Source organism: Protopterus annectens, chromosome 7.part1 (assembly GCF_019279795.1).
Source record: "Protopterus annectens isolate FY-2018-M chromosome 7.part1, PAN1.0, whole genome shotgun sequence".
NCBI lineage: Eukaryota > Metazoa > Chordata > Ceratodontiformes > Protopteridae > Protopterus > Protopterus annectens.
This window is the reverse complement of record NC_056740.1, coordinates 69,063,462-69,076,626: the sequence shown is the minus strand read 5'-3', so window position 1 is coordinate 69,076,626 and position 13,165 is coordinate 69,063,462.

Below are 13,165 nucleotides of genomic sequence, written 5' to 3'. Positions count from 1 at the left end.
GGGGTACTGTTAATATTATAATTTGCATGGACTTCCCCTTTGCCAAAAGGGATGATAAGGAATTTTTTTGCATTTAGTTTAAGCCCGTGGCTTTGGCAACAATCATTTTTCTGTGTAAGCCCTTTTTGTAGTATGTCAACATCGTTGGAGGAATCAGTGATTGCACCAGTTTGCAGTCATTGGTTAACTTGGTAAGTCATAGGCCATCTATTTTTACCTGGACTTCTGAGAATTAGATTCCAAACAGTAAGGGGCCCAGCACAGATCCTTGTGATACACTACTGGTAACTGGTCTGCTGGTAGAGATGGAATCCCCAACTTTGACTGTATGCATTGTGTTGGTGAGGCAGTTGGCTATCCATCTAGTGACATATTGGTTAATTCCCAGATGGGTGAGTTTCTCAATTTTTCATGAGTAGATGATTGTCAAAAGCCTTGGATAAGTGAAGATCGGCTGTATGTACTGTTTTGCCTTCATCCAGGGCTTTGGTGACATTCTCGAAGAAGTCCACCAGGTTTAATAAACATGATCTACCCTTAACAAAGCCAAATTGGGTTGGGTCAAGAGTATGAAGGTCACTCGTGTCTTTGCTGATAAGGTCCATGATGATTCTCTCAGTGGCCTTGCAGATAAGGCTGGTTAGGCTTATGGGTCTATAGTTCCTAGGGTCAGTTGATGGATCCCCTTTGAGCAAGGGAATTACTGTTGCTGTTTTCCACTCTGCTGGGACAAACCCGTACTTAGACAGTGGTTGAAGAGAGTGCCAGGTGGTTCCCCTAGGTCCTGTTTTAGACCATTTAGTAGGCAGCCTGGGATGTTATCTGGTCCCATAGAGGCTGTGTTTTTGGCCATAAAGAGTGCAGTTATGACCTGCTCTTTGGAGATACTAGGTAGAGGACTGGTGACAGGTATACTTTGGGGTATGTCTGGTAGGGACAGGGGAGTGAAGTTTGTGCCAAATCTGTCTGCCAGCAGGTTGTCGATGTCCTCAGGGTCAGTATGAGTGGTACCATCCACTACTAGTTCGAAACAAAGCTGAGCCTTCCCTTTTAGATTTCTGATGTGGCTAAAGAATGGTTTGTGATTATTCTAAGCTTGAGATGCTAGTTTAGCTTCATAACTGGCTTTAGAGGACTGTACAAGATATCTAATTTGCTTGTTCTAACTCTGGAGGGTGTCCTACCTCTGTTGAGTCAGTTCCCTTTTGTTCTTAGACATTAGTTTCTTCCTCTTCATGTATGACCTATTTATGCTTGATGTCCACCAAGGTGGCTTGTTTTTTGTGAGGACCTTGTTTTGATCTGTTCAGGTACAGCAAAATCTATACATTTGTGCAGGTGCTTATACAGGGCATTTATGTACACTTCTATGTATGAGTCATTGTTGACAATGGTAGAAGGGGGTTTGAAACTACTTATGCCATTGCTTAGGAGGCTAAAGTTTGCTTTGGAGATATTTTTCGACCTTTTTACTTGGGGGGGGGGGGTTAGGTATGATCATTACTTCGAATGAGACTGTTTATGATCAGACCTTACCAGGGAGGGCAACACACAGGGGATAGTACAGACACCCCTTATGTCTGTGAGTACTAAGTCTAGGACAGTCAAGCTCATTGTGGGTGTGCAGACTATCTGTTCCAGAGGATTTGTATTAACAAAGTTCAGAAACCTTAGGGTGAGCATGTTTGTGCTTATATATGACTCCCAATTGATAAAAGGATAGTTGAAATCACCCATGACCAAGGTGTTTGGCTGTATAATGAGTGACTCAAATAGGTCCAGGTGAGCAGAGTGGTATTTGTGGTTCATGGTGGAGGATCTATAGCTAACAATAATATGGAACGGGGTTTTATCTATAGTTAGTTGGACTTGGAGTAGGTCTAGGGAGTGCTAACGTTTGACCAGTCTTGAGATATATTTGCCTTTAATGAAATGGATACAGCTCTGCCTTTGGTTCTTTCATGCTCGTTTTGAGGTCTAAATGTGTGGAAGGCATTCCAGCTCTTCATGGCCAGGGTGCTGTCTGTGGCTTTGAATCATGTCTCTGTAACTACACAGACAACGGCATCTTCTAAGGTAAGGAGTACTTCCAGTGAGTTCAGTTTCTGATTTAGACTCCTACCACTAAGCAGCATAAACTTGAGTTTCTCGCTAGAAGATTTTTTTAAGTTAGGAATTTTGTTGTTATGACAGTGCCTAAAAAAGGCACTATGGGAGAGGCAAGTGTCTTTGCCAGTAACTGAAAGCCAAAAGGCGAAAGGTGAAGACCATCTCTGGCAAAAAAGCATGGTCTGTTGACCATATCTTGTCAGGCTGACAGATACTGGATCCCCCTGGATTTACACCAGGCATTAAGCCAATTTCTGAGGTCAATCATTTTTTATTTATACTGAGGTATCATCCTGGGTCCAGGTAGAATGCTGCTTAGGGCTAGGGACATACCAGTCTGGGACACATAATCTGAGAGCTCAGTCATGTCTCTCTTCATATAGTCCAGTGAGGTTCATCTCGAGTCACTCACTCCAACATGGACTATGACAGAGTCATATATTTTTATATAAAAGTACTATTTTCTTTAAGTTAAAGTTTAATTAAATAAATAAAAAATGTAAAGGTGCAAGTAGAGAAATGTAACCAGATGGCTGGAGTTGCCTTACAGTCACCAGTCCATTTGCCATAACTCATTTTTATGCTGTCTGAGAATCTACAGTTTTTGCTTAATTGTGTTCCAACATTTTCAAGAATATTTTTCACAAAATGCATATATTAGTCTGCATATTTGGTCCTAGCACAGTTTTGTGGCAATGAAGCAATATGATGTGACATAATCTGGTGCCATACATAATTCAGTAATAGTATTGATAGAGTGTGTATATATTATCATTTATTGACATGCAGAAATATATTTGCACAATACATTGATTTCTGCAGTTCAAAATCTACAAGAAAAAAAAGAAGAACCCAACCCGAAAAAAGAACAAATGTTTTCTTTTTGTGATCGGTGAGCAAAAAAATATAAGTAAATAAAATAAAAGTATGCAATTTATCTGAATAGTGGTACAGTTTGGGAAAAGACTTTTAGGTAATATGTAGGATGGTAGGGTTTAGGGCAGCACAGTGGTGTAGCTTGTAGCATTCTCACAACACAACAAAAAGTTCTCCAGTTTGATTCTTGGCTAGGGTGCCTTTTGTGCAGAATCTGTATGTCCTCCTTGTGTTTTTGAAGATTTTCTTTGGGGCCTTCAGTGTCCACCCAGTCCTTATGCAGTAGGTGGACTGGACACTCTAAATTGGCTATAGGTGTGAGTACATGTGTGCATGTATATGTGTGTGTGTGTGTGTGTGTGTGTGTGTGTGTGTGTGTGTGTGTGTATGCGTGTGAACAACCATGGCAGAGTCAGACACCTGGTGGTGTGAACATTAGCTCTAGATGATTGTCACTGTTGATGTAAAACCCTGAGCCCATGTGTACAAGTATGAGAAAAAGGGGTGATGAATTGATGGATTGTTTAGAGCTTGGGTTAGGGGCTTCACTACCCTCTACCATCTTACTTATGTGTGATCATCCTATCCTGAACCCTGCTACAGCTCCTAACCCCAGTACTATACATTACCTTACAAAAAACTCTTTCTCTAAGAGTAGCACTACACAAGTCAAGTAAAGACATATGTACACATACACACACACACACACACACACACACACACACACACACACACACACACACACACACACACACACACACACACACACACACACACAGATGCAGACACACTCATACACATACATACACAGATATACACTCACACAGGCAATACACAGCAACATATACCCACTGGTTAAACTATCACCTGACCTAGCTCTCACTCTAGCTCTAACCCAGAAACACTCACACACACACACACACACACACACACACACACACACACACACACACACACACACACACACACACACACACACACACACACACCGCTTAACCTCTTCTATTCCTTGCCTTTATTCTAATCTTAACCAGTAAAGCCCCATTTATCTCCACTTCAGAAACGATCATTTAAAACAAGGTCATGTTCAAATTAATTTGCCCTCAATATATTTTGTCACCAGGATATGCATTCAACAAAGTGTAATGCACCCTTATCTATCTATCTATCTATCTATCTATCTATCTATCTATCTATCTATCTATCTATCTATCATCTATCTATCTATCTATCTATCTATTCTATCTATTTATCTATCTATCATCTATCTATCTAATCTATCTATCTAATCTATCTATCCATCTATCTATCTTTATATAGATAGAGAGATAAATAGATAAATATGATGGCTTCAGTGCTCCCCTTGTTTTTGCACTACTATATAGATATAGATATAGATATAGATATAGATAGACTTGTTCAGAGTCACACAATAGGCAAATGAAGGTGGAATGAATCAAACTCTGCTCTAAGCTTTAGTCATCTCCACTAACTGCCAGGCTCGTTAATGTGTACTACAGAGAAGTGTTTTTTTTGTTTATAAAAGTGTAAATCTTATAGCATATAGAATGCGTAATATATAGAATATAACAATGGAACTTAACACTTGTGTATGTGTTAGAGAACTACATGAAAGTGGAACTAAATCTGTTTCACAAAATGTGCACACATTTATTGTTCTTAAAGATTAAATAATGCATTACCTTATATGAAAATTAGCTTGTTAGTCACAGCATCCCCAGACACCATTATAATAATGCATGATATCCCTAACTCTAATCATCTCCTTAACTTAGTGTTAGGGTTTTTGTTGTAAGATAACAAAAGAAAATTGTTTTCTTTTGCACTCTTTTTTTCTTTCCTTATTTTTGGTTTTCAGTAAGTGTGCTTTTCAGTATGCAGCCATTAATCAGTTTTGATTCAATGTTTGTACATTTCATTCACCATATTTTTTTACATTTTTATTTTCTTTTGGTTATAGTTGAGCATGGAACACAGCATGACCAGTTGCAGGCTTTGCTCACATTACATTCAAAACAGCAGCAACAAACATGTTAACAATTACAATCACCAGTGGAACACAAAGGTAAGACAAACTAGCCACACAAAAACATACACTATATGCAAATTTTACAGCATGTTGAGGTGTGCAGTTTAAAAGTGGACAAGTGGAATCAGAGGAGGTGCAACAGAAGAGCGAGAAGTAGGTTTAGCCTTAGAGATTGTGGGGGGGGGGGGGTTAAGACAAGGAGTTTAGAGAACAAGAGGTAAGGAATGGCAAAGGCATAGTGTTCAAAGAGAGGGACCGGGGAAGGTAAAAGTTGTAAGATGACAGTGAGTACGGAGATAGAAAAGCTAGATACTTATTTACAGGAAGCAGAATATAGTGGTAACCACCAGAGTTGAGATATAAATTGGGAGATGTTTAAGAAATTAATCTAATACAGAGTCGTTGTTGTTTGTCTTTCAGCTTTTCCCGGTTATGGGTCACCACAGCGGAACTCTGGTCCGCTAATGATTGGCAGTACAGAGTAGTGTTGATTAAGTGATATATCCAGTATTTTATCCTTTGCATTTATATTGTAAAAGCCAATATTGTTTTTTTTTGGGGGGGGGGGCTGAATTATGTGTAGTTAATTTGTTTGGAGAAATAGTGGGGAAGGGATTGTAACAGTTTTGTAGCCAGTACAGAAAAACTAGAGTCAGATCCATGTAGTTTAATAGATTGGTTTTGGAGAGTAAGGCATACTGGCTTCTGAGGTGCTATGTTGGAACGTGTATTGAATAGTTTCACTGTGAGTAAAGAAAGGGCATTTTGCTGGAGTAATCTGAATAGTTGGGAGCCCAGAAGTAGGTTGGATCTGACTTATACTTCGAGCCAGTATTCCTTGGATAAAGAAAGGTAATGGTGCTCAAGGTGAGGAGAATTGCTGATAAAGAATATTTGTTAGATAAAGTCTGTGGTGTTGATGTGTTTTTTGTTAGAGGAGGTAGCAAATACGAGTAAGCCATACTGAATTTGTATGAGCAGAATACCTTTCCTAATGTATGCCCTAGCTGGTAATAAAAGGAATTGAGATATTTTCTTAGCCCAGAAAAGTTGATAGTTGAATTTTAGATTGAAATTTGAGAACATTGTCCTGAACGTTAGGCGACTAGTTGAGCCAGATGCCTAGGTGGCTGAATAAAGTGGTAGAACTGATGAAGTTGTGATCAAAAAGCTTGAGGGATCTGGGAGCTTTGGAAAGTCTTTTCTTATTACCAAGGAACATAGCCTTATTTTTATTTGGGGGTGGGGATTAAGGAGAAGATATTTTGAGGTGATCCAGTGGCTTAGGTTCAGACAGTTATTTTGTAGTTGTGTTTGGATTATTTATTATGCTATACTGAATCTGTAGATTTCAAAGTCATTGACGCATAAGAGGAGTTATAACTAGAGTAGGTTGAGAGGCAATTTATTTATTAAAATGGGAAAGTGTATTGGGTCAAGTATTAACTCCTGTTGTACACCTGAATGAGTACAGGTAGTATATGATAGGAATCAATCTTCATTGTAAAGGATTTGTTGGTCAGGAAATCTTTGAACTGTGTGTGGCTTCAGTACTGATGCCAGTGTCTAGGTGGTAGGCTAGGTAATATCGAATGGTCCACCATGTCAAAGGTCCAGGCAAGGTTAGTGTAAATGACAGCAGTAACATTTTATTTATTCATATCGATGAGTATGTCATTGGTCAGAGTCAAGAATGCAGTCAATGTACTCATTTCTTCCCTGAAGCCATGTTGCTTGTTGCAGGGCAAATTACATTTTTTTTTCAGATATGAGGTAGGTTGGTTACAAAGTAGTTTTTAAAGTATTTTGTCAAAGATAGGAAGTTTGGAGATGGACTAATAGTAACTGGTGGAGATTTTTGGGTTTTTAGGAACAGAGATGTCTGATAAGAGGCTAACTTCCATACTGGACATGGTACTGGTTATGAAGCTAAGGCTAAAGCTATGATTTAAAGGATGGCAAGATAGCCTCTACAGTGATACAGAAAAAAACAATGTTACATGTTGTCTGGTTCAGGGGAAGAGTCGGGTGGGTTTGTTCAAGAAATAGAGTAATTTGCTTGGCAGTGAATGTAGAATAGGGAACGGTACTCAGGTTGGCATTGGGCTCTATTTGGGAAGAAGAAAAAGGAATGTTGTGTGTAGACAGGAAGTTGGATAATTCTTTCACATAATCAGAAGGTGAGAGGATGCCAGCATGACAGGTTATTTGGCCTTGTGAGGAAAGTTTCTATGGAGCAACTCTCCCAGGCATGTTATTTACTTTAAGCCAGAATTATCTGGGTGAGTGTAGGATTGTAGTTTGATTAAATTTAATGTGTTTGACTTTGTACATATGGACTGATTGCTTGGTGATATTACATAAGTGGGTGTAGTGTTCTCTATTTGTGAATAAGGAATCTTTTTTCCAGCTTTTTCAGAGTTCATCTCAGGCATGCAGTAAGGTTTTCAATGTTTTGGTGAGCTATTCACTGCTGGTGTGTTTAAAATAGTCCGGAGACTATGGGGGATGTCAGTGTCCTGAAAGGTTCGGCGACATTGACAACATTGATTAGTGACAGTGCCAGGGTCAGCCAATCAAAGTTAGCAGAGCTAGTCACCTGGTGGTGTGAACATTGGCTTTAGATGATTGTCACTTTCAAATTGACACCCTGACCCCATGGATGGCTAGCTGTATTTAATAACTTTCTATCATATTATACTATCTTCATGTCTTTGCTTCCTAGAGGTTTCAGAAATACACGACTCTTTCAATTACAGCTTCGTCATTTCAAAATGTAGGTTTATTTATTTGGATGGACAAAATAAGTCATTCATGCACTTTTGAGATTTTTATCATTTATTCCACGTGTACAGTGTCAAAAAATGTGAATTGTTTTATTTTTCCCTTTCAAAGCTTATTTATAACTTCTCACACAATTGTCTTTTTATTCCGGGATTCTTTTTCCCACCATAAGGCAAGGTAATTCCATCAATATTTTAGCAAAAAGCAACTCTGCTATTCCTCCTTCAAGTTTCGAGAACAGCTTTGTGTCTCACTCACAGAGTCATAGAGACTGAGAACTCCATAGCAGATCCTTTCCAACCCAGAGACGAGAGATCTGGAATCTAATGGGGCTGAAAACTCCATAGCAGATCCTTTCCAACCCAGAGACGAGAGATCTGGAATCTAATGGGGCTGAAGTACCTGTTTCTGCAGTTGAGTCACATTACCTACCTACCTTACTCCAGCCTGCCTTTCTTAGCCTTAATATAAAGTGCTGCCTGGGCTCAGCAACCACCTCTGGGGCACATGACCCCCTCCAGCATAGAACCACTGGCTCAAGCAGATGTGCTGTACACCAGAAATAGCCCATCTGCATTAAAGTGCCTGCAAACCAAGTGAGTATTAATTCTAAAGTTGTAGGTTTGGAGGGTCAATGCCCCATTGAGACAGTTTAGACTGTGTCTTTCTATTTGTTAAGTCATTGACAATGTGCATGGTCATTAACAAGTATAAAGTCTCTACCTATCAGCTAGTAATTGAGTGCAGGGAGGGTCCTTTTGAGTGCCAGACAGTTCCTTTCTGTCTCCAAATAGCACTTCTTAGCATTGCTGAACTTTTTGCTGATGTAACATATGGGAGGTTCCTTCCCCTCTAGTTTCTGAGACAATAAATTGCTGATACCTATTTCTGAGGCATTAGTGGGAACGAGGAACTGGTTGGAGAAGTCAGAATGTATCAGTATAGTTTCTGAACACAAAATGGCCTTTAATTGTGTAAAGGTTTGTTCTTCTTTATCTGTGTACTTTAATATCAAGGGAATCTAACACTTGGTCAAGTCAGTCAAGGGGCATGCAATGTCAGCATATTTCTGAATATATTTCTGATGATAGCTTACCACGCCTAACAAAGCCTTGACTTTCTCCTTAGTGGTTGATATGGTCCAACTTTTCATTGCTACAATCTTTTTATCTTGGGGTTTTACTCTCCTTTGAATGATTAAATGCTAACTAGCAAGCTTCTGCCATGTACTTAGCTGCGGCTTAAGAATTTTGTCCATTAGCACCTGGAATGTTACAGGTGTTCCAGCGGCACCTAAAGGCAGCACTATATAATATAAGAGGTAGAAGAGTCCATTTGATGTAGAGAATACTTTTTTCTTAGCTCCTGCATGGAATTTGTGGAATATGCTAATCGCCTTTGGTTATGTTCAAAGTGGAGAGAAACCTAACATTTCTCGTCCTTTCAATCAGTTCATCCACTTGAGCCATGGGCTATGAATCAGATTTCAATATACTGTGCAACCAATTAAAAGTTATTAACAATATCTAATATAAACTACAGAAATGTCTTGTTCTACTCTACCTTGTACAGAACTGAAATCCTCTAAGATAACTTCTTCAGTCTTGTGACCAAGAATAACCAAAAATCAATTACCATAATAAAGACAAGTAATCATTACTGGGATGCATTCTACCTCTATGGCATTGGCATAGAATTCTGTACCAGTGGAAATATGACCAGAATAAAAGACTGAAAACTTCCTAACTGGACTAAAAAAATCAGCTCACAACATAATGGAGCTGTTCTTGAACTGTGTAGCATAACAGCAACACGCTAACACATTAATACACAGACATGCACCAGACTTATTCCTTAAGCCCCACATGTACTTATCACCTTTTTATTCCTGCTACCTTACATCAGGCTTACTTCCTCTTATTCAAAAACAGGACTGTCTTATTTCTTTTTTACCTACCTTTCTTTCTCCTTCCATACATTTCTGTAATAGGACCTTATTACACATTTACTAATGTATTTATCTAGATATCCTGTTTTTCTTATTTCTTTTCTAGTAATGATATGCTGCTCTATATTCTGTCTCTTCTACATATACTAATCTATTATATTTCTGTAAATTTATTAAGTAGATGTCCTATCTTCCTAGAGGTACATATTACATGAAGCCTAATATGGCATGCTAAGCTTGTGTTTAATTGCTTAATCCATACTGACAGCCTTCCTTGGCTGTGTTAAGGTCTTTCATGTGTAAGGTATATAGTTATGCAATGTGTCTGTGCTGCTATGTTTATTGGATTTGGTCATGTACTGTCCTTTGTTGTTCATGGGATGTTGGCATAGTAGTTAAGGTGTTTAACTTACAGACACAAGTTGCAAAATTTGATTCTCATATTAGGTAACTGGATAGGTTTAAAATGGCTCACAAGGGCAGTTAGCCTAGTACTAACCTATGAACCTATGTCTGCTTTAGTTTTCTCTGTGGCACAGGATGTAAGAGTAATGAGGTTCTGGTTAGAACACACGTGAGCTTGGGTTCAAATCCAGATGAGTTGGCATAATGGTTAAGGGTGTTTACAGACATAAGGTGCAAGGTTTGATTTTCGTATGGGTTAACTGACTTGGCTTACAATGCCCCACTAGGACAATTAACCTAGTACTAATCTATGTAATCTGTGTATTGTTTTGTATTGTATTGACTTTATATGGTTATATAAAATACTATCAAGTGTGCCATACATGAAAATAGGGAGGTGCAGTGGTGTAGCAGTAAGCATTGTCCCCTCACAACAAGAGGTTCTCTGGTTCAATTCTCAGCTGGGGTGCCTTCTCTGTGGAGTCTGTATGTCCATCCTGCTTTCATGTGGGTTTCTGCTGGGTGCTTCAGTTTCCCCCCATATTCCAAAGACATGCAGTAGGTGGATTGGATGTTATAAATTGGCCCTAGGCATGAGTATGTGCGTACAAATGTGTGTGGTGCTCCCTCCGATGAGGGTTGGACCTTGGGCTAGCAACCCAAGCCTGTAAAACCTGTAACTGCTACAGAAACAACAAGCGCTGAAAGATGCTCATTTTCCAATGTACCACTTGGTGTGTAAACAGGAAAGAGAGAGAGAGAGGGACACGAAAATATGTAAGTGAACTAAATATAGTTATGCGCTGTCCTTTGCTGCTTATGTAAGTAGTAGTTTGTATTGTACTGATGTTATATTGCATACTGACTCAATCTTTACAGATGTGTCTTTAATGTGAAACATTTCTTCCCAGCTTCCTCTATCAAGGAAGATCTATATAAAGACAACTATCCCAGTAGGATTGCCCTAGGCAAGCAATGGAAATGAAATAAAAATAAACTTTCTGAAGCCATTGCAAAACCTTACAGACCCACTGGGTTTGAGAAAAAACAGTATGTGAGGATTCCACTCATTTTTGAATTCTTCTGTGACCCCAGAATTAAACATTTTCTGTACCCCTTTCCTAACTGCATGTATCGGTACTCTGGCATCCGGTATGATTTGGCATTTGCTTTCTCACCAGGCATGGTTTCTCTGTTCTGCTGGATTAAGATTGTTCTACTAGGCAAATCTGAGAATATATATTTTTCCTTAGTACAAATTCTTTCACTTCCTGTTTCCGGCACCCTGATGATATCTATCCTCTTTTAACTTCAGGACATAGTGGTTCTCTGGCAAATCATTAAAAACTTGGAAGTCACTAAATAATGACAAAAAGTTGAGTTTCAGACTTAATATCCTTCAGAAAATGCATGATAATGTAAAACTTATTATTTTAATAACATTCTAAGTTAATAGAAGCAATATTTAAAATATGTCCCTATTTTGGGCCTTTGTCCTCCATCATTATTTTTGACTTTGCCCACATTTCTTGTGCTAAGAGGTTGAGAGGTATAGTCTTAATTTCTCCAGCAAACATACTACAGAAATGTCAGTTTCTTTTCAAGGTTTTGGAAGATGTAGGCGTTATAAACATATTGATATGAGTCCTTTTTCTTGGTTGTCTCAATCTATAGTTCAGTTCACGTATTTCAGCTGCAATTTCTAAAGGTCCTTGCTACTTTTAAAGACATTTATTTTCAGCAGTGGGTAATTTATCTCCTGGTATGAATTCTTTGTGATGAAGCATTTCTGTTATATATTGTCTGTTTTCTTCCTTGGCTTTCTACATGTGTTCTTAGTGCAAGCATTCCAGTTCTAGTTCTTTACCAGTCCTGCTGGTATGAAAATATGCTATTCCATTTTTTAAGTTCTTCTCTTTTTCGTGCGTTTCTTTAACTACCTCTTCTAAGATCCAGGGATGTCTGCCATAGAGGAATTCAAATTGTGTGAAGCCAGTTGAGGTTCAGATGCTTCTATTACAAGAAAGAGACAATATGGCAACAGTTGGTCTTAGATTTTCACAGCATTCTTAGCTGGGAATATAAAAATAAGCCCCTACCCTGCACAACCATTTCAAATACATTTTTTTTAAAAGGCTTTGCTTCCCATGCCCTCTGACATGGGTGCATTTGTCCTAACAACTCCATAACATATATATACTAACTCAATGGTAACACAACTGCAGAGAAAGTGAAATAACTCAGAATTATGCTATAGTCGACTTACAACAGATGGGATTGCACCATGATCAATTGTCCCACTGACATTTAACCACAAATGTTGCTCATGATAAAACAAACCAGTCATCAGACATACATCATCATATATGTATGTTTGCATCTATATACATACATCCCTACATCAGCATATGTATATGCATGTACATAGATAGATTGAATCATAGTGACGTGATTATAATGTTTGCTAAATACACTCATTCTCAGGTGCTGTTGATGTTGAAAGAAGGAAGATCAGGCACACATCAATAAGATAAGTGTGGGTCTGGGAATTTTATACCAAAACGTTTGTATATGCTAAAAGTTTTGCTATTAGAGGTGGGGATGTGTATGCAAGTGTTTGCAGGTTAGGATTTGAGTAAGGACTATAGAAGGAAATAGATTTAGTGTTTTGCATGTACATTGCTGTGTTTGATATGTGTCGGAGTGCCTTTTATAGTGGTAGAGTTATGAGAAAGGTGTAGGGTTAGAGTAAGGAGCAAGTGCAGGATTGAGGCAAAACTAATCAGCCCATCTTATTAATGTGTGCTAACTCTAATCCTGTCTCCATATCTAACCCTAACATTACCCTTTTCCTTTTAAAAAACTTTTCCATCACACTACCACTATTCAAACAGTAACTACAGTAAACTCTCAGTTAACCAGCAACCATGGGGATTGGTAGATGGTGGATAATTGTAGTTTCTGGTTGCGTGAGTGTTACTATTAAAAATAGG